This window comes from Theropithecus gelada, chromosome 1 (genome assembly GCF_003255815.1).
Source record: "Theropithecus gelada isolate Dixy chromosome 1, Tgel_1.0, whole genome shotgun sequence".
NCBI classification, from domain to species: Eukaryota; Metazoa; Chordata; class Mammalia; order Primates; family Cercopithecidae; genus Theropithecus; species Theropithecus gelada.
In genome coordinates, this window is record NC_037668.1 from 28,465,695 (window position 1) to 28,488,109 (window position 22,415).

The window sequence follows — 22,415 nt, forward strand, 5'->3', positions numbered from 1 at the left end:
ATCCTCAGCCATACCACCCTGAATGCCCCCATCTCGTCTGATCTCGGAAGCTAAGCAGGGTCGGGCCTGGTTATTACTTGGATAGGAGACCGCCTGGGAATACCAGGCGGTTTAGGCTTTTTTGCTTTCTTTCTTGTCTTTCTTTCTTTTCTACCTTCCTTTCTTCCCTTCTGTCTCTCTCTCTTCTTTCTTTTCTTTCTCTCTCTTTTTCTTTCTTCTTTCTTTCTTTTCTTTCTCTCTTCCTTCCTTCCTTCCTTCTTTCTTTTCTTTCTTTCTTTCTTTGTTTCTTTCTCTTTCTTTCTTCTTTCCTCTCCTCTTTCTTTCTTTCCCTCTTTCTTTCTTTCTCTTTTTCTTTCTTTCTTCTTTCTTTCCGTCTTTCTTTTCTTTCTTTCTCTCTCTCCTTTCTTTCCTTCCCTCCCTTCCTTCCTTCCTTCCTTCCTTCCTTCCTTCCTTCCTTCCTTCCTTCCTTCCTTCCTTCCTTCCTGTCTTCCTGTCTTTCCTTCTTTATCTTCCAGACGGAGTCTCGCTCTGTCACCCAGGATGGAGTGCAGTGGCGCTATCTCGGCTCACTAAAAGCTCGGCCTCCCGCGATCACGCCATTCTCCTGCCTCAGCCTGGGACTACAGGTGCCCTTCACCACGCCCGGCTCATGTTTTGCAGTTTTATTAGAGACGCGGTTTCACTGTATGAGCGAGGCTGACCTAGATCTCCTGAAGTCCTGATCCACCCGCCTAGGCATCCCAAAGTCCTGGCATTACAGGCTTGATCCACCACACTTACCACACTTGGCCTACCGTAGGAGCATACCACTGCTCACGCCGCCAGGGCCCCTTCTCCAGCCCCGGAGTGCAGGGGGCCTGACCCCAAAGGCGCAGTCGCGGGTTCCCTGCAGTTCGTGGTGCCTTCCTGCTCCCGGAAGGCCGAGGCAATTCATTACACTCATCCGGCACCCCCGCAATCTTCCAAACCAGGGGAAGGGGTGGCCAGGGTCAGCGGGTGCCACACACACCAGCCAAGACCTCCACTCCAGAATTCAGTGCCTGTTTTATCAGGGGGAAGGACATTGCTATGCCAGCCACCAGGAAAATAGTCCCTGTGCACCCGGATTCCCATTCCCACCAAACTCGTGTAAACTAAAGTCCCGAGGACAGGCCAGAGACCCAGGCCTTAGGCCCCGTGGGCACACCCGGTGTCATGGCTCCCGCCAAAGGGGCGGGGGCGCTCTGCAAATCCAAGGGCCCTCTGCACCGCACCAAGAGCCCAGGGAGGTGCCAACAAAAGAAGGAGCCTATGAAACCCACCTCCAAAACAAGCAATTAATCCAAGACAAAATCGGTCTCAGCGCTCCATTACTCCTCTCACATGGACGGCCTGGCCACCCTGTTCTGGCCCAGCCCAATCCCCCTCCACCCTATCCTGGCCTGCTCAAAAGGGCCCTGGCCTACGGAGCATGGCACGCCCTCTCCAAGGCTCTATCACTCTCGCTCTCTAGCTTCTTCCCCCTCTCTCTTCTGTGTTTGCCCCTGCACCTCGCGCTCCTGTCGCCTTCCCTCTGTCTCTCTGTCTCTCTCTCTTTCCCTGTCCCTCTTTCTTTCTTTGCCTCTCTGTCTCTTTCCCTCTCCCCCTCCCCTGTCTCTCTCGATCGCTGTCTCTCTCCCTCCCCCAGTTTCAATCTCTCCATCCATGTCTTCCTTGCTCTCCCTCAAGACGTTTGTGTGTGCGTGCGTGTGTGTGTGTGAGTGAGTGCACGGGCGCGTGTGAGTTTCCACACGCGAGCACCCGGGTGTGTCTGTGTGTGGGGCTGTGGATTTCCTCCTGGTTGTGACAGGGTGTGTCTGGGTTTCTCTCAGCCCCTCTCACCGGGGATCCGGCTGCTGGTTATAGTGCCAGGACGGAGCAAAGCAGGGCCATACCCCAACCCCCAACTCCCCACACCATCTTGCCCAACAGCCAGGTCTTGTTGGGGAAGAGCGACCGTGGTGGTGGCCTTATGAGAAAAAGTCCACGTGCCTCTGGGCCAGCTGTTCGCCCTTGGCCAGCCCTGACGGCTCTGGCTCGGTGAGGCAAGAGGGGGCCAGGCAGGAGCTCCTGAGTGACCACGAATCCAAAAGAATACCTAAGCGACAGGGTGGAGGACTGGACGGAGTCTCAGGATCATGGTCCCTGGGCCCTGACGCCTCGGAGCACTCCCTGTTCTGAGCGGGCCCGATGTGGTGGAATGTCCGGAGCTCCGGAGCCGGGGGAAGGCCACGGGTGAGCGGCTTGGGGGTCCTGATCCGAACCCGGCAGCCCCAGGCTGGCAGTGCCGGCTGGAAGCCGGCGAGCGTGGCTGGGCCGGGCTCTTGGGGCAACCAGGAGCCTCTGCTGGTATCTACAGCCATACCACCCTGAATGCGCCTGATCTCGTCTGATCTCGGAAGCTTAGCAGGGTCTGGCCGTTTAGTACTTGGATGGGAGACCGCCTGGGAACACCGGGCGCTGAAGGCTTTTTTGCTTTCTTTCATGTCTTTCTTTCTTTTCTACCTTTCTTTCTTCCCTTCTCTCTCTCTTCTTTCTTCTTTCTTTTTTCTTTCTTTTCTTCTTTCTTTTTCTTTCTTTCTCTCTCTCTTTCCCTCTTTTCTTTCTGTCTTTCTTTCTTCTCTCTTTCCTTCTTTTCTTTCTTTCTTTCTTTCTCCCTTCCTTTCTTTCGTTCTTTCTTTCCTTCTTTCTATATTTCTTGCTCTTTCTTTCTTCCTTCCCTTCTTTCTTTCTTTTTTCCTTCCTTCTTTCTTTCTCTTTCTTTCTTCCTTCCTTTCTTCTTTCTTTCCTTCTTTCTTTATCTCCTTTTCTTTCTTTCTCTGTCCCTCCCTCCCTCTTCTTTCTTTCTTTCTTTCTTTCTTTCTTTCTTTCTTTCTTTCTTTCTTTCCTTCCTTCCTTCCTTCCTTCCTTCCTTCCTTCCTTCCTTCCTTCCTTCCTTCCTTCTTTCTCTCTCTCTATGGGTCTTGCTCTCTAGCTCCCTGCCCCTCTCTCTTCTGGGTTTGCCCCTGCAACTCACACTACTTCTCTCACCTTCCCTCTGTCTCTCTGTCTCTGTCTCTTTCTCAGTCCCTCTCTCTTTCTTTGCCTCTCTGTCTCTTTCCCTCTCCCCCTCCCCTTTCTCTCTCGATTGCTGTCTCTCTCCCTCCCTCGGTTTCAATCTCCCCATCCATCTCTTCCTTGCTATCCTTCAAGCCACTTATGTGGGTGTGCATGTGTGTGTGTGTGTGTGTGTGTCTGTGTGCGTGCGTGCTCGCGTGTGTGGGTTCCCGCATGCGAGCACCCGGGTGTGTCTGTTTGTGGGGTTGTGGATTTGCCCCTGGTGGATATGGGGTGTGTCTGGGTTTCTCTCAGCCCCTCTCACCGGGGACCACACTGCCGCTCTAGGGCCAGCCGGGGGAAAAGCAGGAACATCCCCAAAGCCACAACCCCCAAGGCTGTATTGCCCACCGGCTGGGTCTTGGTTGGAACAAGTGACCCTGCTGGGGGTGTTGTGAGAAAAGGCCTGGGCGGCTGGGCTGGCTGTTTGAACTTGGCCAGCCCTGACAGCTCTGGGTGGGTGGGGCCAGAGGGGGCCTCGCAGGAGCTCCTGAGTGGCCAGGGATCCAAAGGAATACTTCCGTGACAGGGTGGAGGACCTGACGGGGTCCCAGGATCATGGACCCTGGGCCCTAATGCCTGGGAGCACTCCCTGTTCTGAGTGGGCCTACGTGGTGGAAGCTCGGGAGCTCGGGAGCTGGAGAAGGCCGCGGGCGAGTCTCAGGGATCCTGATCCGAGCCTGGTGGCCCTGAGCTGGCGGTGCTGGCTGGAAGCCGGCGGGCATGGCGGCGTTGCACTCTTGGGGCAGCTAGGCATCCTCTGCTGGTGTCTACTGCCATACCACCCTGAATACGCCTGATTTCCAAAGCTAAGCAGGATCTGGACCTGGTTAGTACTTGGATGGGAGACTGCCTGGGAATACCAGGTGCTGTAGACTTTTTTGCTTTCTTTCTTGTCTTTCCTTCTTATATAACTTCCTTTCTTCCCATCTCTTTCTCACTCTTCTTTCTTCTTTCTTTCTTTCTTTCTTTCTTTCTTTCTTTCTTTCTTTCTTTCTTTCTTTCTTTCTTTCTTTCTTTTTTCTTTCTTTCCTTCCTTCCTTCCTTCCTTCCTTCCTTCCTTCCTTCCTTCCTTCCTTCTTTCTTTCTTTCCTTCCTTCTTTCTTTTCTTTTTCTTTCTTTCTTTCTTCCCTTCTTTCTTTCTTTCCTTCCTTCCTTCTTTCTTTCTTTCTTTTTTCTATCTTCCTTTCGTTCTTTCTTTCTTCTATCTTTCCTTCTTTCTTTCTCCCTCCTTCCTTCCTTCCTTCCTTCCTTCCTTCCTTCCTTCCTTCCTTCCTTCCTTCCTTCCTTCCTTCCTTCCTTCCTTCCCTCCTTTTTCTTCCAGACGGAGTCTCACTTTGTCACCCAGGCTGGAGGGCAGTGGCTGATCTCAGCTCACTAAAAGCACGGCCTCCCAGGTTCTTGCCATTCTCCTGCCTCAGCCTCCTGAGCAGCTGGGACTACAGGCACTTGCCACCACGCCCGGCTCATGTTTTGTAGTTTTACTAGAGACGGGGTTTCATCATATTAGCCAGGCTGGTTTAGATCTCCTGAACAGGTGATCCACCCACCTCGGCATCCCAAAGTCCTGGGATTACAGGCGTGATCCACCGCGCCCGGCCTGCTGATGGCTTTTGTGGCTTCCCCCATCCCTCCCTTCCCCCTACTTTCGTCATGCTTCCCAACCTCCCCTGACTCTGCTCCCCCTTTATCGCCCACATACACCCCCGCCGCACCTGGGGATCTCCTGCTGCGGGTCCACCAACAAAGCACCATGGGGCAACAGCATCCCACCTCTTCTGCCTAGCCGCCGCCCAGGCAGGAGCCCGCCTCCAGCCCGAGAGGGGAGGGGGCTGGGACCCAAAGGCGCAGGCGCGGGTTCCCTGCCGTTTGCAGTGCCTTCCCGTTCCCGGAACGCCCAGGCGATTCAATCCACTCATTGGGCGCTGCCGCAACCTTCCAAACCGGGTGAAGGGGCGGGCAGGGGCAGCAAGTGCAACACACGCCAGCCAAGACCTCCGCACCAGAACACAGGACCTGCTTTATCTGGGGGAAGGACATTGCTTCACCAGCCACCAGGAAAACAGTCCCTGTGCACCTGGATTCCCATTGCCACCAAGTTCTTGTAAACTCCAGTCCAGACGACTCGCCAGAGAACCAGGCCTCGGGCCCTGTGGGCACGCCTGATGACTCGGCTCCCGCCAAACGGGCTGGCACACTCTGCAAATCAAGGGGCCCACCGCACCGCACCAAGAGCACAGGGAGGCGCCAAGAAAGGAACGAGCCTATGGAATCCACATCCAAAGCAAGCAATTAATCCAAGACAAAACAGGTCTCAGCGCTCCACGTTGCTCCTCTTGCATGGACGGCCTGGCCACCCTGTTCTGGCACAGCCCAAGTCCCCTCCACCCTATGCCGGCCTGATCAAAAGGGCCCTGCCTACTGGAGCAGGGCGGTGTCTCTCCAAGGCTCTATAGCTCTCACTCTCTAGCTTCCTCCCCCTCTCTCTTCTGGGTTTGCTCCTGCTTCTCTCCATATTTCTGTCGCCTTCCCTCGGTCTCTCTGTCTCTCTCTTTCTCTGTCCCTCTCTCTTTCTCTGCCTCTCTGTCTGTCTCTTTCCCTCTCCGCCTCCCCCCTCCCCCGTCTCTCTTGATTGCTGTCTCTCTCCCTCGCTTGGTTTCAATCTCTCCATCCATCTCTTCCTTACTCTCCTTTAAGCCGTTTGTGTGTGTGTGCATCTGTGTGTGTGTGTCTGTGTGTGTCTGTGTGTGCGTGCACGCACGTGTGTGGGTTCCCTCACACGAGCGCTCAGATGTGTCTCTGTGTGGGGCTGTGGATTTGCTCCTGGTGGTGGTAGGGTGTGTCTGGATTTCTCTCACTCTCACCGGGGATCAGGTTGCCAGCTCAAGTGCCAGCTCAGGGCAAAACAGGGCCAGCCCCATCCCCAACTCCCCACCCCTCTTGCCCACCAGCCGGTCCTTGGTTGGGACAAGTGATCGCGGTGGAGGCGTTGTGACAAAAAGGCTACGTGCGGCTGGGCCGGCTGTTTGCCCTTGGCCAGCCATGACGGCTCTGTGTGCATGAGGTAATAGGAGGCCTCACAGAAGCTCCTGAGCGGCCAGGTACCAAAAGAATACCTCCCCGACAGGATGGAGCACCAGACGGGGTCCCAGGATCGTGGGGCCTGGGTCTTGACGCCTGGGAACACTCCCTGTTCAGAGCGGGTGTGATATGGTGGAAGCTTGGGGGCTTGGGAGTCAGGGGGAAGGCTGCGGGCCAGAAGCTCGGGGGTCCCGATCCCAGCCCGACGGCCCCGGGCCTATGGTGCTGGCTGGAGTCCAGCAGGCATGGCTGGGCCAAGCTCTTGGGGCAGACAGGTGCCTCTGCCGGCATCTACCACCATACCACCCTGAACGCACCTGATCTCGGAAGGTAAGCAGGGTGGGGCCTGGTTAGTACTTGAATGGGAGACCCTCTGGGAATACCAGGTGCTGTAGGCTTTTCTGATTTCTTTCTTTTCTACCTTCCTTTCTTCCTTTCTCTGTGTCTTCTTCCTTCCTTCCTTCCTTCCTTCCTTCCTTCCTTCCTTCCTTCCTTCCTTTCTTTCTTTTCTTTCTTTCTTTCTTTCTTTCTTTCTTTCTTTCTTTCTTTCTTTCTTGCATTCTTTCTTTCTTTCTTCTTTCTTTCCTTCTTTCTTTCATTTCTTTCTTTCTCTCTTTCTTCCTTTCTTCCTTCTTTTCTTTCTTTCTTTCTTTCTTTCTTTCTCTCTCTTTCTTTCTTTCTCTCTCTTTCTCTCTTTCTTTCTTTCTTTCTTTCTTTCTTTCTTTCTTTCTTTCTTTCTTCCTTCCTTCCTTCCTTTCTTTTCTTTTCTTTTCTTTTCTTTTCTTTTCTTTTCTTTTCTTTTCTTTTCTTTTCTTTTCTTTTCTTTCTGAGTCTTGCTCTGTCCCCCAGGCTGGAGTGCAGTGGCGCGATCTCCGCACACTGCAAGCTCCGCCTCCCGGGTTCAGGCCATTCCTCTTCCTCAGCCTCCTGAGTAGCTGGGACTCCAGGCACCCATCACGACCCCAGGCTCATGTTTTGTAGTATTAGAAGAGACGAGGTTTCACTGTGTAAACCAGGCTGGTCTGGATCTCCTGACTTCGTGATCGAAACGCCTCGGTCTCCCAAAGTGCTGGGATTACAGGCGTGATCCAGCCCGCCTGGCCTGCTGTAGGCTTTTGTGACTTCCCCCCTCCGTCCCTTCCCCCTGCTGTCGCCATGCTTCCCAACCTCCCCTGACTCTGCTCCCCCTTTATCGCCCAACACCCCCGCCGCAGCCGGGGACCTCCTCCTTGGCGTCTGCCACCAATGCACCACCGGGCAGCAGAATCCCACTGCTTCCTCCCCGCCGCCACCCCACCAAGAGCCCGGCTCCAGTCCAGGAGGGCAGGGGGCCGGACCCCAAAGGCCCAGGCGCGGGTTCCCTGCCATTCGCGGTGCCTTCCCGCTCCAGGAACGCTCAGGAGATTCAATCCACTCATCGGGCGCCGCCACAACGGGGGAAGGGGTGGGCAGGGGCAGCGGGTGCCACACACACCAGCCAAGACCTCCACTCAATAACGCAGGTGCTGTTTTATCCGGGGGAAGGGCATTGCTACACCAGCCACCAGGAAAGCAGTCCCTGTGCACCCGGATTCCCAATTGCCACCAACTTCGTGTAAACTCCAGTCCTGAGGACACGCCAGAGAACCAGGCCTCGGGCCCCATGGGCACACCCGTTGCCATGAATCCCTCCAAACGGGTAGGCGCAGTCTACAAATCAAGGGGACCACCACACCGCACCAAGAGAACAGGGGGATGCCTAGGAAACCCACCTCCAAAGCAAGCAATTAATCCAAGACAAATCCCGTCTGAGCACACCGTTGCTCCTCTCGGCACCGAACGGCTTGCCAACCTGTTCTGGCCCAGCCCAAGCCCCCTCCACCCTATCCTGACCTGCTCAAAAAGGCCCTGCTTACCAGAGCAGGGCGCTCCCACTCCAAGGCTCTATTGCTCTCTCTCTCTAGCTCCCTCCTACTCTCTCTTCTGGGTTTGCCCCTGCCCCTCGTGCTGCTTCTGTCGCCTTCCCTCTGTTTCTCTGTCTCTCTCTCTTTGTCTGTCCCTCTCTCTTTCTCTGCCTCTCTGTCTGTCTCTTTCCCTCTCCCCCTCCCCTGTTTCTCTCAATCGCTGTCTCTCTCCCTCCCTCGGTTTCAATCTCTCCATCCATCTCTTCCTTGCTCTCTGTCAAGCCGGTTGTGTGTTTGTGCATATGTGTGTGTGTATGTGTGTGTCTATGTGTGTCTATGTGTGTGTGCGTGCGCGCGTGTGGGATCCTGAGCGAGATCGCCCAGGTGTGTCTGTGTGTGGGGCTGTGGATTTGCTCCTGGTGGTGGTGGGGTGTGTCTGGGTTTCTCTCAGCCCGTCCCGCCGGGGATCAGGTTGCTGGCTCTAGTGACAGCCAGGGGCAAAGCAGGGTCATCCCTCAACCCCGAACCCCCCTCGCCCTCTTGCCCACCAGCCGGGTCTTGGTCGGAACAAGCGACCGTGGTGGGGGCGTTGTGAGAAAGAGGCCACAAGCCCCTGGGCCTACAGGGTGGAAGAGGGGACGGGGTCCTAGGATCTTGGACCCTGGGCCCTGACGCCTCAGAGGTCCCGATCCGAGCCCAGCGTCCCCGGGCTGGCGGAGTCGGCCGCAAGCCGGGGGGCATGGCTGGGCCCGGCTCTTGGGGCAGCCAGGCGCCTCTGCTGGTGACTATGGACATACCATCCTGTACAGGCCCGATATTATCTGTTCTCGGAAGCTAAGCAGGGTCGGTTCTGGTTGCTTACTTGGATGGGAGACAGCCTGGGAATACTGGGCGCTGTAGGCTTTTTTGCTTTCTTTCTTGTCTTTCTTTTATACTACCTTCCTTTCTTCCGTTCTCTCTCTCTTCTTTCTTTCTTTCTTTCCTTCGATCTTTCTTTTTTTTCTCTATATCTTTCTTTCTTTCTTCTTTCTTTCCCTCTTTCTTTTCTTTCTTTCCTTCCTTCCTTCCTTCCTTCCTTCCTTCCTTCCTTCCTTCCTTCCTTTCCTTCCTTCCTTCCTTCCTTCCTTCCTTCCTTCCTTCCTTCCTTCCTTCCTTCCTTCCTTCCTTCCTTCCTTCCTTTCCTTCCTTCCTTCCTTCTTTCTTTCTTTCCTTCTTTTTTTTTTTTTTTTTCTTCCAGACGGAGTCTCGCTCTGTTACCCAGGCTGGAGAGCAGTTGCGCAATCTCGGCTCACTGCAAGCTCTGCCTCTCGGGTTCACGCCATTCTCCTGCCCCAGAAAGGGGTTTCCACTGTGTAACCCAGGCTGGTCTGGATCCCCTGACCTCCTGATCCATACACCTCGGCCTCCCAAAGTGCTGGGATTACAGGCGTGATCCACTGCGCCGGACCTGCTGTAGGCTTTTGTTTCTTCCCCCCTCCCTCCCTTCCCCCTACTGTCGCCATGCTTCCCAACCTCCCCTGACTGCTCTCCCACGTCATCGCCCACCTACACCGCAGCCGCAGCCGGGGACCTCCTCCTGGGGGTCCGCCACCAAAGCACCACCGGGCAGAAGTATCCCACCGCTTCCGCCTAGCCGCCGCCCAGCCAGGAGCCCATCTCCAGTCCGGGAGGGCAGGGGGCCGGACCCCAATGGCTCAGGCGCCGGTTTCCTGCCGTTCACGGTGCCTATCCCCTTCCAGAATGCACAGGCGATTCAATCCACTTATCGGGCGCCACCGCAATCTTCCAAACCAGGGGAAGGGGCAGACAGGGTCAACGGGTGCCACACATGCCGGTGAAGACCTCCGCTCCACAACACAGGTCCTGCTTTATCCGGGGGGAAGGACATTGCTATGCCAGCCACCAGGAAAACAGTCCCTGTGCACCCAGATTGCCATTGCCACCAACCTCGTGTAAACTAAAGTCCTGAGGACATGCCAGAGACCCATGCCTCTGGTCCCGTGGGTATGCCCGGTGCCACGGCTCCTGCCAAATGGGCGGGGGCACTCTGGAAATCAAGGGGCCCACCGCACCACGCCAAGAGCACAGGGAGGTGCCAACAAAGGAAGGAGCCTAGGAAACCCACCTCCAAAGCAAGTAATTAATCCAAGACAAAATCGGTCTCAGCGCTCCGTTACTCCTCTCGAATAGACGGCCCGGCCACCCTGTTCTGGCCCAGCTCAATTCCCCCCCACCCTATCCCGGCCTGCTCAAAAGGGCCCTGCCTACTGGAGCAGGGCGCACCCTCTCCAAGACTCTATCACTCTCGCTCTCTAGCTCCCTCCCCATCTCTCTTCTGGGTTTGCCCCCGCACCTCGCACTACTTCTGTCACCTTCCCTCTGTCTCTCTGTCTCTCTCTCTTTCTCTGTCCCTCCCTCATTCTCTGCCTCTGTCTGTCTCTTTCCCTCTCCCTATCCCCTGTCTGTCTCAATGGCTGTCTCTCTTCCTCCCTCAGTTTCAATCTCTCCATCCATCTCTTCCTTGCTCTCCTTCAAGCTGTTTGTGTGGGTGTGCATGTGTGTGTGTGTGTGTGTGTGTGCGCGCGCGTATGCGTGCGTGCATATGTGGGTTCCCGCACGCAAGAGCCCAGGTATGTCTGTGTGGGGCTGTGGATTTGCTTCTGGTGGTGTTGGGGTGTGTCTGGGTTTCTCTCAGCTCCTCTCACAGGGGATCAGGCTGCCGTCTCTAGTGCCAGCTCCAGGCAAAGCAGGGTCATCCCTCAACCCCAAATACCCGTCGCCTTCTTGCCCACCGGCCAGGTCTTGGTCGGAACAAGCGACCGTGGTTGGGGCGTTGTGAGAAAGAGGCCACGCGCGGCTGGGCCGGCTGTTCGAACTTGGCCAGTCCTGACGGCTCTGGGTGTCTGCGGCAAGAGGGGGCCTCGAAGGAGTTCCTGAGCTACCAGGGATCCAAAGGAATACCTCCGCGACAGGCCCTGATACCTCGGAACACTCCCTGTTCCCATCGGGCCGGACGTGGTGGAAGCCTGGCAGCTCGGGAGCTGGGGGAAGGCCGCGGGGGAGATGCTAGTGGGTCCTGATCCACGCCCGGCTGCCCCGGACTGGCGGGGATGGCTGGAAGCCGGCGGGCATGGCTGCGCCCGGCTCTTGGGGAAGCCAGACCCCTCTGTAGGTGTCTACAGCCATACTACTCTGAATGCGCCCGGTCTTGCCTGATCTCGGAAGCTAAGCAGGGTTGGGCCTGGTTAGTACTTGAATGGGAGACTGCATGGAAATACCGGGTGCTGTAGGTGTTTTTGCTTTCTTTCTTTTCTACCTTCCTTTCTTCCCTTCTCTCTCTTCTTTCTTTTTTCTTTCTTTCCTTCCTTCTTTCTTTCTTCTTTCCTTCTTTCTTTTCTGCCTTTATTCTCTCTCTTTCTTTTCTTTCTTTTTCTTTTCTTTCTTCTTTTCTTTCTTTCTTTTCCTTCCTTCCTTCCTTCCTTCCTTCCTTCCTTCCTTCCTTCCTTCCTTCCTTCCTTCCTTCCTTCCCTCCTTCCTTCCTTCCTTCCTTCTCTTCCAAATTCAGTCTCAGTCTGTCACCCAGGCTGTCTGGCAGTGGCGCGATCTCGGTTCACTGCAAGCTCTGCCTCCTTGGTTCACCCCATTCTCCTGCCTCAGCCTCCAGAGCAGCTGGGACTACAGGCGCCTGCCCCCACACCGGGCTCATGTTTTGTAGTTTTAGTAGAGACGGGATTTCACCGTGTTAGCCAGGCTGGTCTGGATCTCCTGCCATCCTGATCCACCCGCCTCGGGCCCCCACAGTGCTGGGTTTACAGGCATGATCCACTGCGCCCGGCCTGTTGTAGGCATTTGTGGCTTGACTCTTCCCTCAATTGCCCCTACTGTCGCCATGCTTCCCAACCTCCCCTGACTCTGCTATCCCTTTATTGTCCGCCTACACCACCGCAACAACCGGGGACCTCCTCCTGGGAGTCCGCCACCAAAGCACCAACAGACAGCAGCATCCTACTGCTTCCGCCTCATCCACGCCCTGCCAGGAGCCCGGCTCCAGCCTGGGAGGGCAGGGGGCCGGACACCAAAGATGCAGGTGTGGGTTCCCTGCCTTTCCCGGTGTCTTCCCACTCCCAGAATGCCCATGCGATTTCATCCACACATTGGGTGCTGTGGCAACCTTTCAAATCAGGGGAAAGGGTGGGCAGGGGCAGCGGGTGCCACACATGCCAGCCAAGACCTCCGCTCCAGAATGCAGGGGCTGCTTTATCCAGGGGAAAGACATTGCATCGCCAGCCACCAGGAAAACAGTGCCTTTGCACCTGGATTCCCATTGCCACCAACTTTTTGTAAACTCCAGTCCTGAGGACACACCAGAGACCCAGTCCTCGGGACCCGTGGGCACCCCCGGTGTCACATCTCCCGCCAAATGGGCTGGCACACTCTGTAAATCAAGGGGCCCACCGCACCGCACCAAGAGCACAGGGAGGTGCCAACAAAGGAACAAGCCTATGAAATCCACATCCAAGGCAAACAATTAGTCCAAGACAAAACCCGTCTCAGTGCTCAGCAGTTCTCCTCTCACATGGAGGGCCTGACTACCCTGTTCTGGCCCAGCCCAAGCCTGCTCCACCCTATCCCCGTCTGCTCAAAAGGGCCTTGCCAACCAGATCAGGGCGGTGTCTCTCCAAGACTCTATCGCTCTCGCTCTCTAGCTCCCTCCCCCTCTAGTTCCCTCTCCTTCTCTCTTCTGGGTTTGCCCCTGCACCTCGTGCTACTTCTGTCGCCTTCCCTCAGTTTCTCTGCCTCTCTCTCTTTCTCTGTCTCTCTGTCTGTCTCTCTCCCTCTCCACCCTCCTCTCTCTCCATCGCTGTCTCTCTCCCTTCCTCCATTTCAATCTCTCCATCCATCTGTTCCTTGCTCTCCTTCAAACTGTTTGTGTGTGTGTGCATCTGTGTGTGTGTATGTCTGTGTGTGTGTTTCTGTGTGTGTGCGCACTCGTGTGTGTGGGTTCCCACACGGGAGCGCCCGGGTGTGTCTGTGTGTGGGTCTGTGGATTTGTTCCTGGTGGTGGTGGGGTGTGTCTTGGTTTCTCTGAGCCCCTCTCACTGGATATCAGGCTGCCGGCTCTAGTGCCAGCTCTAGGCAAAGCAGGGCCATCTCCCAACCTCCAATCCCCCACACCCTCTTGCCCGCCGGCAGGAACTTAGTCCAGACAAGCCACCGTGGTTGGGGCGTTGTGACAAAAGGGCCATGAGCAGCTCGTCTGGATGTTCGCCCTTGGCCAGCTCAGGCTACTCTGGGTGGGTGGGGCAAGGGGAGGCCTCAGAGGAACACCTGAGCAGCCAGTGATCCAAAAGAATACCTCCGTGACAGGGCGCAGGACTGGACGGTGTCCCAGGGGCTCGTGGGCCCTGGGCCCTGACACCTCGGAGCACTCAATGTTCTGAGCAGGCCCGACATGGTGGATGCTCGGCAGCTCGGGAGCGGGTAAGGCTGAGAGCCAGCTCCCCAGGGGTCCCGAGAGGAGCCCGGTGGCCCAGGGCTGGCGATGCTGGCTGGAAGCCGGTGGTCATGGCTAGGCCAGGCTCTTGGGGCACCCAGGAGCCTCTGCCCACGTCTACGGCCATACCACCCTGAACGTGCCTGATCTTGTCTGATCTCCTAAAGCTAAGCAGGGTTGGGCCTGGCTAGTATTTGGTTGGGAGACTGCATGGGAATACCGGGTGCTGTAGGCTTTTTTACTGTCTTTCTTTCTTTTCTATCTTCCTTTCTTCCCTTTTTTCTCTCTCTCTCTCTTATTTTTTGCTTTCTTTCTTTTCTTCTTTCTTTTCTTCTTTCCTTTCTTTCTTTCTTTCTTTCTTTTTCTTTCTTTCATTCTTTCCTCTTTCTTTCCTTCTTTCTTTTCTTTCTCTTTCTCTCTCTCTCTCTCTTTCTTTCTTTCTTTCTTTCTTTCTTTCTTTCTTTCTTTCTTTCTTTCTTTCTTTCCTCCTCCCTCCCTCCCTCCCTCCCTCCCTCCCTCCCTCCCTCCCTCCCTTCCTTCCTTCCTTCCTTCCTTCCTTCCTTCCTTCCTTTTTTTCCTTCTTTCTTTCTTTCTTTTTCTTCCAAACGGAGTCTCGCTCTGTCACCCAGGCTGTAGTGCAATGGCGCAATCTCATCTCACTGCAAGCTCCGCCTCCTGGTTCATGCCATTCTCCTGCCTCAGTCTACCGAGCGGCTGGGACTACACACCACCACCAGCACCCCCGGCTCATGTTTTGTAGTTTTAGTAGAGACGGGGTTACATTTGTGATCCACCCCGCTCAGCCTGCAGCAGGCTTTTGTGGCTTCCTCCCTCCTTCCCTTTCCCCTACTATCGCCATGCTTAACAACCTCCCCTGACTCTTCTCCCCCTTTATCACGCCACTACACCCCCGAGACACCCGGGGAACTCACTCTGGGGGTGCACCACCAATGTACCACCCAGCAGAAGCATTCCACAATATCTGCCTAGCCGCTGCCCCGCCAGGAGCCCGGTTTCAGCCTGGGAAGGTAGGGGGCCGGATCCCAAAAGCACCGGTCCAGGTGTTGGCATTGTGAGAAAAAGTCCATGCACCGCTGGGCCGCCTGTTTGCCCTTAGCCAGTCCTGATGGCTCTGGCTGAGTGGGACAAGAGGGGGCCTCACAGGACCTCCTGAGCCACCAGGGATCCAAAAGAATACCATGGGACAGGGTGGAGGACTGGACAGGGTCCCAGGATCATGGGCCCTGGGCTCTGATGCCTCAAAGTACTCCCTGTTCCGAGTGGGCCGTACGTGGTGGAAGCTCGGGAGCTCGGGAGCTGGGAGAAGGCCAGGGGCGAGTGGGTCAGGGTTCCGATACAAGCCCGGAGGCCCTGGGCTGGCGGTGCCTACTGCAAGCTGGCAGGCACGGCTGGGCTGGCCTCTTGCGGCAGCCAGGCACCTCTGCCAGCATCTATGGCCATACCACCTTGAACACGTGAGATCTCATCTGATCTCAGACGCTAACCAGGGTCGGGCCTGGATAGTACTTTGATGGGAGACCGACAGGGAATACCGGGTGCTGTAGGGTTTTTGCCTTCTTTCTTGTCTTTGTTTCTTTTCTGCATTCCTTTCTTTCCTTCTCTCTCTTTCTTTCTTCCCAACCTCCCCTGACTGTACTCCCCCTTTATCACCTTACTACACCTCCGCCGAAATCGGGGACCTCCTCCTGGGTGTCTGCCACCAAAGCATCACCGGGCAGCAGAATTCCACTGCTTCCGCTTCACTGCTGCCCCACCAGGAGCCCAGCTGTAGTCTGGGAGGGCAGGTGGCCGGACACCAAAGGCCCAGGCACGCGTTCCCTGCCATTCGTGGTGCCTTCCTGCTCCGGGAATGACCAGACGATTCAATCCACTCATCGGGCTCCACTGCAACCTTCCAAACTGGGGAAAGGGGCAGGTAGGGGCAGCTGGAGCCACACACACCAGCCAAGACCTCCGCTCCAGAACGCAGGGGCTGCTTTATCCGGGTTAGGGACATTGCTTCGCCAGCCACCAGGAAAACAGTCCCTCTGCACCCAGATTCCCATTGCCACCATCTTCGTGTAAACTCCAGTCCTGAGGACACTCCACAGACCCAGACCTCGGGCCCCGTGGGCACGCCTGTTACCACAGCTCCTGCCAAACGTACGGGCACACTCTGCCAATCAAGGGGCCCACCGAACAACATCAAGAGCACATGGATGTGCCAACAAAGGAAGGAGCCTATGAAACTCACCTCCAAAGCAAGCAATTAATCCAAGAGAAAACCCATCACAGCGCTCCGTTGCTCCTTTTGCGTGGACTGCCTAATCACCCTTTTCTGGCCCAGCCTAAGCCCCATCCACCCTATCCCGGCCTGATCAAAAGTGCCCTGCCTAAAGGAGCAGGGTGCTCCTTCTCCAAGGCTCTATTGCTCTCACTCTCTAGCTCCCACCCCCTCTCTCTTCTGGGTTTGCCCCTGCACCTCGTGATATTTCTGTCACCTTCCCTCTGTCTGTCTTTTTCTCTGTTCCTCTCTCTCTGCCTCTCTGTATGTATCTTTCCCTCTCCCTGTCCCCTGTCTCTCTCGATCACTGTCTCTCTCCCTCCCACGGTGTCAGTCTCTCCATCCATCTCTTTTTGATCTCCTTCAAGCCATTTGTGCGTGCATGCATGTGTGTGTGTATGTGTGTGTGTGTGTGTCTGTGTGCCTGTGCTCGCAAGTGTGTGGGTTACTGCATGCGAGTGTCTGTGTGTGGGGCTGTGAATTTGCTCCTGGTGTTGGTGGGCTGTGTCTGGGTTTCTCTCAGCCCCTCTCCCCAGGGATCAGGCTTCCAGTTCTAGTGCCAGCCCAGGGCAAACAGAGCATCCCCCAACCCCCAATGCCCCATGCCCTCTTGCCCACCAGCCAGGTCTTGGTCAGAACAAACGACCGTAGTTTGGGCGTTATGAGAACAAGGCCTCGCGCAGCTGGGTCGGCTGTTCAAACTTGGCCAGTCCTGACGGCTCTGGGTGGGTGCGGCAAGAAGGGGCCTCACAGGAGTTCCTGAGCGGCTAGGGATCCAAAGAATACCTCCGCGACAGGGTGGAGGACGGTAGGGGTTCCCAGGGTCGTGGACGCTGGGCCCTGATGCCTCCGAGCACTCCCTGTTCCTAGCAGGCCCGACGTGGTGGAAAGTCAGGAACTCAGGAGCCAGGAGAAGGGCGCAGGCTGGAGGCTCGGGGGTCCTGATCCGAGCCCGGCGGCTCCAGGCTGGCAGTGTCAGCTGGAAGCCGGCAGACATGGCTGGGCCGGTCTCTTGTGGCAGCCAGGCTCCTCTACCAGCGTCTATGACCATACCAACCTGAACACACGAGATCTCATCTGATCTCGGAAGCCAAGCAGGGTCGGGCCTGTTTAGTACTTGGATGGGAGACTGCCTGGGAATACCGGGTGCTGTAGGCTTTTTGCTTTGCTTCTCATTCTTTTTTTTCTACCTTCTTTTGTTTCCTTCTCTCTCTCTCCCTTCTTTCTTTCTTTTCTTTTCTTTCTTTCTTTTTCTTTCTTTCTCTTTCTTTCCTTCTTTTCTTTCCTTTGTTCTTTATTTTCTTTCTTTCTCTCTCTCTTTCCTTCCTTCCTTTCTTTCTCTCTCTCTTTCTTTCTCTCTTTCTTTTTCTTTCTCTCTTTCTCTCTCTTTCTTTCTTTCTTTCTTTCTTTCTTTCTTTCTTTCTTTCTTTCTTTCTTTCTTTCTTTCTTTCTTTCTTTCTTTCTTTCTTTCTCTCTCTCTCTCTCTCTCTCTCTCTCTCTCTCTCTCTTCCTCTTCTTTCTTTCTTTTTCTTCCAGACAGAGTGTCACTCTGTCACCCAGTGTGGCATGCAGTGCCGTGATCTTGGCTCACTGCAAGCTTTACCTGATGCATTCATGTCATTCTCCTGCCTCAGCCTCCCAAGCAGCAGGAACTACAGGCACCCACCCCTGGGTCAGGCTCATGTTTTGCTGTTTTAGTAGAGACGGGGTTTCACCATGTTAACCAGGCTGGTCTAGATCTCCTGACCTCATAATCCACCCTCCTCCAAATCCCAATGTACTGTGGTTACAGGTGTGATCCACCGTGCATGGCCTGCTATAGTCTTCTGTGGCTTCACCCCTCCCTTCCTTGACCCTACTATCGCCATGCTTTCCAACCTCCCCTTACTCTGCTCTCACTTCATTGCCTGCCTACTGCCCTGCCGCAGCCGGGAACATCCACTTGGGTATCCGCCATGAAAGCACAACTGGGAAGCAACCTCTCACTGCTTCCGCCTCGCCACCACCATGCCAGGAGCCCAGGTCCATCCCGGGAGGGCAGGGGGCCAGACCATAAATATGTACGCGCAGGTTCCTGCCGTTCGCGCTGCCTTTCCACTCCCAGAACGCCCAGGCGATTCAATGCACTCATGGGGTGCTGCCATAACCTTCCAAACCGGGGGAAGGGGCGGGCAAGGGCAGCAGGTGCCACACATGCCAATCAAGGCCTCTGCTCCAGAACGCAGGGGCCGCTTTATCCGGGAGAAGGACATTGCTTTGCCAGCCACCAGGAAAACAGTCCCTGTTCACCTGGATTCCATTGACACCAACTTCGTGTAAACTCCAGTCCCGAGGACATGCCAGAGAACCAGGCCTCGGGCTCTGTGGGCATGTCTGGTGCTACAGCTCCTGCCAAAAGGATGGGCAAACTCTGCAAAATTAGGGGCCCAACGCACCACAACAGGGGCACAGGGAGGTGCCAACAGAGGTAGGAGCCTATGAAACAAACCTCCAAAGCAAGCAATTAACTCAAGACAAAACCCGTCTCAGCGCTCCATTGCTCCTCTTGCATGGACGTCCTGGTCACCCTCTTCTGGCCCAGCCCATGTCCCCTCCACCCTATCCTGGCCTGCTCAAGAGGGCCCTGCCTACTGGAGCAGGACGCTCCCTCTCCAAGGCTCTATCACTCTCACTCTGTAGATCCCTCACCCTCTCTCTTCTTGGTTTGCCCCTGCACCTCGCACTCCTTCTCTTGCCTTCCCTCTGTCTCTCTGTCTCTCTCTCTTTCTCTGTCCCTCTCTCTTTCTCTGCCTCTCTGTCTGTCTCTTTCCCTCTCCCCCTCCCCTGTCTCTCTTGACCACTGCCTCTCTCCCTCCCTCAGTTTCAATCTCTCCATCCTTCTCTTCCTTGCTCTCCTTCAAGCCGTTTGCGTGTGTGTGAATATGTGTGTGTGTGTGTGTGTGTGTTTGCGTGCACGTGTGTGGGTTCCTGAGCGTGAGCACCCAGGTGTGTCTGTGTGTGGGGCTGTGGATTTTCTCCTGGTGGTGGTGGGGTGTGACTGGGTTTCTCTCAGCAACTCTCACCAGTGATCAAGCTGCCGGCTTTAGAGCCAGCCTGAGGAAAAGCAGGGCCATCCCCCAACCCCCAACCACCCACGCCCTCTTGCCCACCGGCGGGTCTTGGTCGGGATTAGCGACTGTGGTGGGGACATTGTGAACAGTTCGGCTGTTCACCCTTGGCCATCCCTGACGGCTCTGGGTGGGTGGAGCAAGAAGGGGCCACCCAGGAGCTGCTGAGCCTCCTCGGATCCAAAAGAATATTTCCATGAGATGACTGAGGATGGGACGGGGTCCCAGGATCCTGGGCCCTGGGCCCTGACGCCTTGGAGCACTCCCTCTTCTGAGTGGGCCTGACGTAGTGGAACCTCGGAATCTCAGGAGCTGGGGGAAGGCCACTGGCCAGCGGCTCAGGGGTCCTGATTCGAGCCGGGCAGACCGGGGCTGGTGGTGCCAGCTGGAAGCTGGTGGGCATGGCTGGGCCGGGCTCTTGGGGAAGCCAGGCGACTCTGCTGGCGTCTACAGCCGTACCACCCTGAACGTGCCCGATCTCGTCTGATCTCAGAAGCTAAGCATGGTCAGGCCTGCTTAGTGCTTGAGTGGGAGACCACCTGGGAATACTGGGTGCTGTAGGCTGTTTTGCTTTCTTTCTTGCCTTTCTTTCTTTTCCACCTTCCTTTCTTTCCTTCCCTCTCTCTCTCTTCTTTCTCTTTTTCTTTCTTTCCTTCTTTTTCTTTCTCTCTTTCTTCTTTCTTTTCTTTCTGTCTTTCACTCTCTTTCTTCCTTTCTCTCTTTCTTTCTTCTTTCTTTCTTTCTCTCTCTCTTTCTTTCTTTCTTTTTTCCTTTCTCTCTCTCTTTCTTATTTTTTATTTATTTATTTATTTATTTATTTATTTATTTATTTATTTATTTTGAGACGGAGTCTCGCTCTGTCGCCCAGGCTGGAGTGCAGTGGCCGGATCTCAGCTCACTGCAAGCTCCGCCTCCCGGGTTTACGCCATTCTCCTGCCTCAGCCTCCCGAGTATCTGGGACTACAGGCGCCTGCCACCTCGCCCGGCTAGTTTTTTGTATTTTTTAGTAGAGACGGGGTTTCACCATGTTAGCCAGGATGGTCTTGATCTCCTGACCTCGTGATCCGCCCGTCTCGGCCTCCCAAAGTGCTGGGATTACAGGCTTGAGCCACCGCACCCGGCCTCTCTTTCTTTCTTTCCTTCTTTTTCTTCCAGATGGAGTCTTGCTCTATCACCCAGGGTGGAGTTCAGTGACGCCATCTCGGCTCACTGCAAGCTCCTCCTCCCAGGTTCATGCCATTCTCCTGTCTCAGCCTCCTGAGCTGAGGGGAGCCTCCTGTGCATGGGGGGAGCCCGCCCCCATGCCGGGCTCAAGTTTTGTAGTTTTAGTAGAGACGGGGTTTCACCATGTTAGCCAGGCTGGTCTGGATCTTGTGACCTCGTGATCCACCCTCCTCGGAATCCCAACGTGCTGTGGTTACAGGCACGATCCACCGTGCACGGCCTGCTGTAGTCTTTTGTGACTTCACCCCTCTCTCCCTTCCGCCTACTGTCGCCAGACTTCCCAACCTCCCCGGACTCTGCTCCCACTTTATCGCCCGCCTACATCCCCGCCACAGCCCAGCCAGGGACGTCCTTTTTGGGGTCCGCCATGACAGCACGACCAGGAAGCGGCCTCCCACCACTTCCGCCTCGCCGCCGCCAAGCCAGGAGCCCAGTTCCAAACCGGGAGAGCAGGGGGTGGGAACATTAAGGCTCAGGCGCAGCTTCCCTGCCGTTCACGCTGCCTTCCGGATCTCCGAACTCCCAGGCGATTCAATGCACTCATCAGGCGCCACCGCAACCTTCCAGACTGGGGGAAGGGGCGGGCAGGGGCAGCGGGTGCCACACACGCCAGCCTAGACCTCCCCTCCAGAACGCAGGGGCCGGTTTATCCAGGGGAAGGACATTGCTTTGCCAGCCAGCAGCAAAAGAGTTCCAGTGCATCCGGATTCCATTGCCACCAACTTCGTGTAAACGCCAGTCCCGAGGACATGCCAGAGACCCAGTCCTCGGGCGCCGTGGGCACACCCAGTGGCATGGCTGCTGCCAAATGGATGGGCACACTCTGCAAATCTAGGGGCCCAATGTACCACACCAGGAGCACAGGGAGGTGCCAGCAAAGGAAGGAGACTACGAAACCCATCTCCAAACAAGCAATTAACCCAAGACAAAACCTGTCTCAGAGCTCCATTGCTCCTCTTGCATGGACGGCCTGGCCACCCTGTTCTGGCTCAGCCCATGCCCCCTCCACCCTATCCCAGCCTGCTCAAAAGTGACCTGCCTACCAGAGCAGGGAGCTCCCTCTCCGAGGTTCTATCACTCTTGCTCGCCAGCACCCTCCCCCTCTCTCTTCTGAGTTTGCCTCTGCACCTCATGCTACTTCTGTCACCTTCCCTCTGTCTCTCTGTCTCTCTCTCTTTCTCTGCCTCTCTGTCTGTCTCTTTCTCTCTCCCCTTCCCCTGTCCCACGATTGCTGTCTCTCTCCCTCCCTCGGTGTCAATCTCTCCATTCATCTGTTCCTTGCTCTCCTTCAAGCCCTTTGTGTGGGCGTGCATGTGTGTGTGTGTGTTTCTGTGTCTGTGCATGCACTTGTGTGTGGGTTCCCATGCACGAGCGCCCGGGTGTGTCTCTGTGTGTGGCTGTGGATTTGCTCCTGGTGGTGGTGGGGTGTGTCTGGGTTTCTCTGAGCCCCTCTTTCCAGTGATCAGGCAGCCGGCACTAGTGCCAGCTCCGGGCAAAGCAGGGCCATCTCCCAACCCCCAACCCCCACTCCCTGTTGCCCACCTTGTTGGGGGCGTTGTGAGAAAAAGACCATGCGTGGCTCATCCGACTGTTCGCCCTTGGCCAGCTCTGTCGGCTCTGAGTGGGTGGGGCAAGAGGGGGCCTTGCAGGAGCTCTTGAGCCACCAGGGATCCAAAAGAATACCTCCACGTCAGGGCGGAGGACCGGATGGGGTCCTAGGATCATGGGCCCTGGGCCCTGATGCATGGGAGCACTCCCTGTTTTGAGCTGGCCCATCGTGGTGGAACCTCAGGATGTCGGGAGCCGGGTGAAGAACGTGGGCTAGCGGCACGGGGTTCCCCATCCGAGCCTTGCAACCCCGGGCTGGCAGTGCGGGCTGGAACCCCGCGGGCATGGCTTTGCTGGGCTCTTGGGGCAGCCAGGCGCCTCTACTGGTGTCTACGGTGATACCACCCTGAACGTGCCTGATCTCATCTGATCTCAGAAGATAAGCAGGGTCGGGCCTGGTTAGTACTTGCATGGGAGACCACCTGGGAATACCAGGAGCTGTAGGATTTTTGCTTTCTTTCTGGTCTTTCTTTCTTTTCCACCTTCCTTTCTTCCCTTCTCTCTCTGTCTCTTCTTTTTCACTCTTTCTTTCCTTCTTTCTTTCTTTCTTTCTTTCTTTCTTTCTTTCTTTCTTTCTTTCTTTCTTTCTTTCTTTCTTTCTTTCTTCTTTCTTTCTTTCT

At 55.7% G+C, this 22,415-nt stretch overlaps 1 non-coding gene and 8 pseudogenes across 1 annotated transcript; all 9 read left to right on the forward strand.

Moving 5' to 3' along the window:
• On the forward strand, positions 1–119 carry LOC112616427 (annotated as a pseudogene).
• Positions 120–2,369: 2,250 nt separating this feature from the next.
• LOC112615645 lies at positions 2,370–2,487 on the forward strand (annotated as a pseudogene).
• Positions 2,488–6,484: 3,997 nt separating this feature from the next.
• Positions 6,485–6,593, forward strand: LOC112615874 (annotated as a pseudogene).
• A 4,659-nt stretch (positions 6,594–11,252) lies between these two features.
• LOC112615090 lies at positions 11,253–11,371 on the forward strand (annotated as a pseudogene).
• Positions 11,372–13,687: 2,316 nt separating this feature from the next.
• LOC112615151 lies at positions 13,688–13,807 on the forward strand (annotated as a pseudogene).
• A 1,214-nt stretch (positions 13,808–15,021) lies between these two features.
• On the forward strand, positions 15,022–15,140 carry LOC112615405 (annotated as a pseudogene).
• Positions 15,141–16,895: 1,755 nt separating this feature from the next.
• Positions 16,896–17,014, forward strand: LOC112614744 (annotated as a pseudogene).
• Positions 17,015–19,408: 2,394 nt separating this feature from the next.
• Positions 19,409–19,527, forward strand: LOC112615544 (annotated as a pseudogene).
• A 2,596-nt stretch (positions 19,528–22,123) lies between these two features.
• On the forward strand, positions 22,124–22,242 carry LOC112614636. Its single transcript, XR_003117107.1, has one exon. It is a non-coding gene; the product is annotated as a 5S ribosomal RNA (ribosomal RNA).
• The last annotated feature ends 173 nt before the right edge of the window (positions 22,243–22,415 follow it).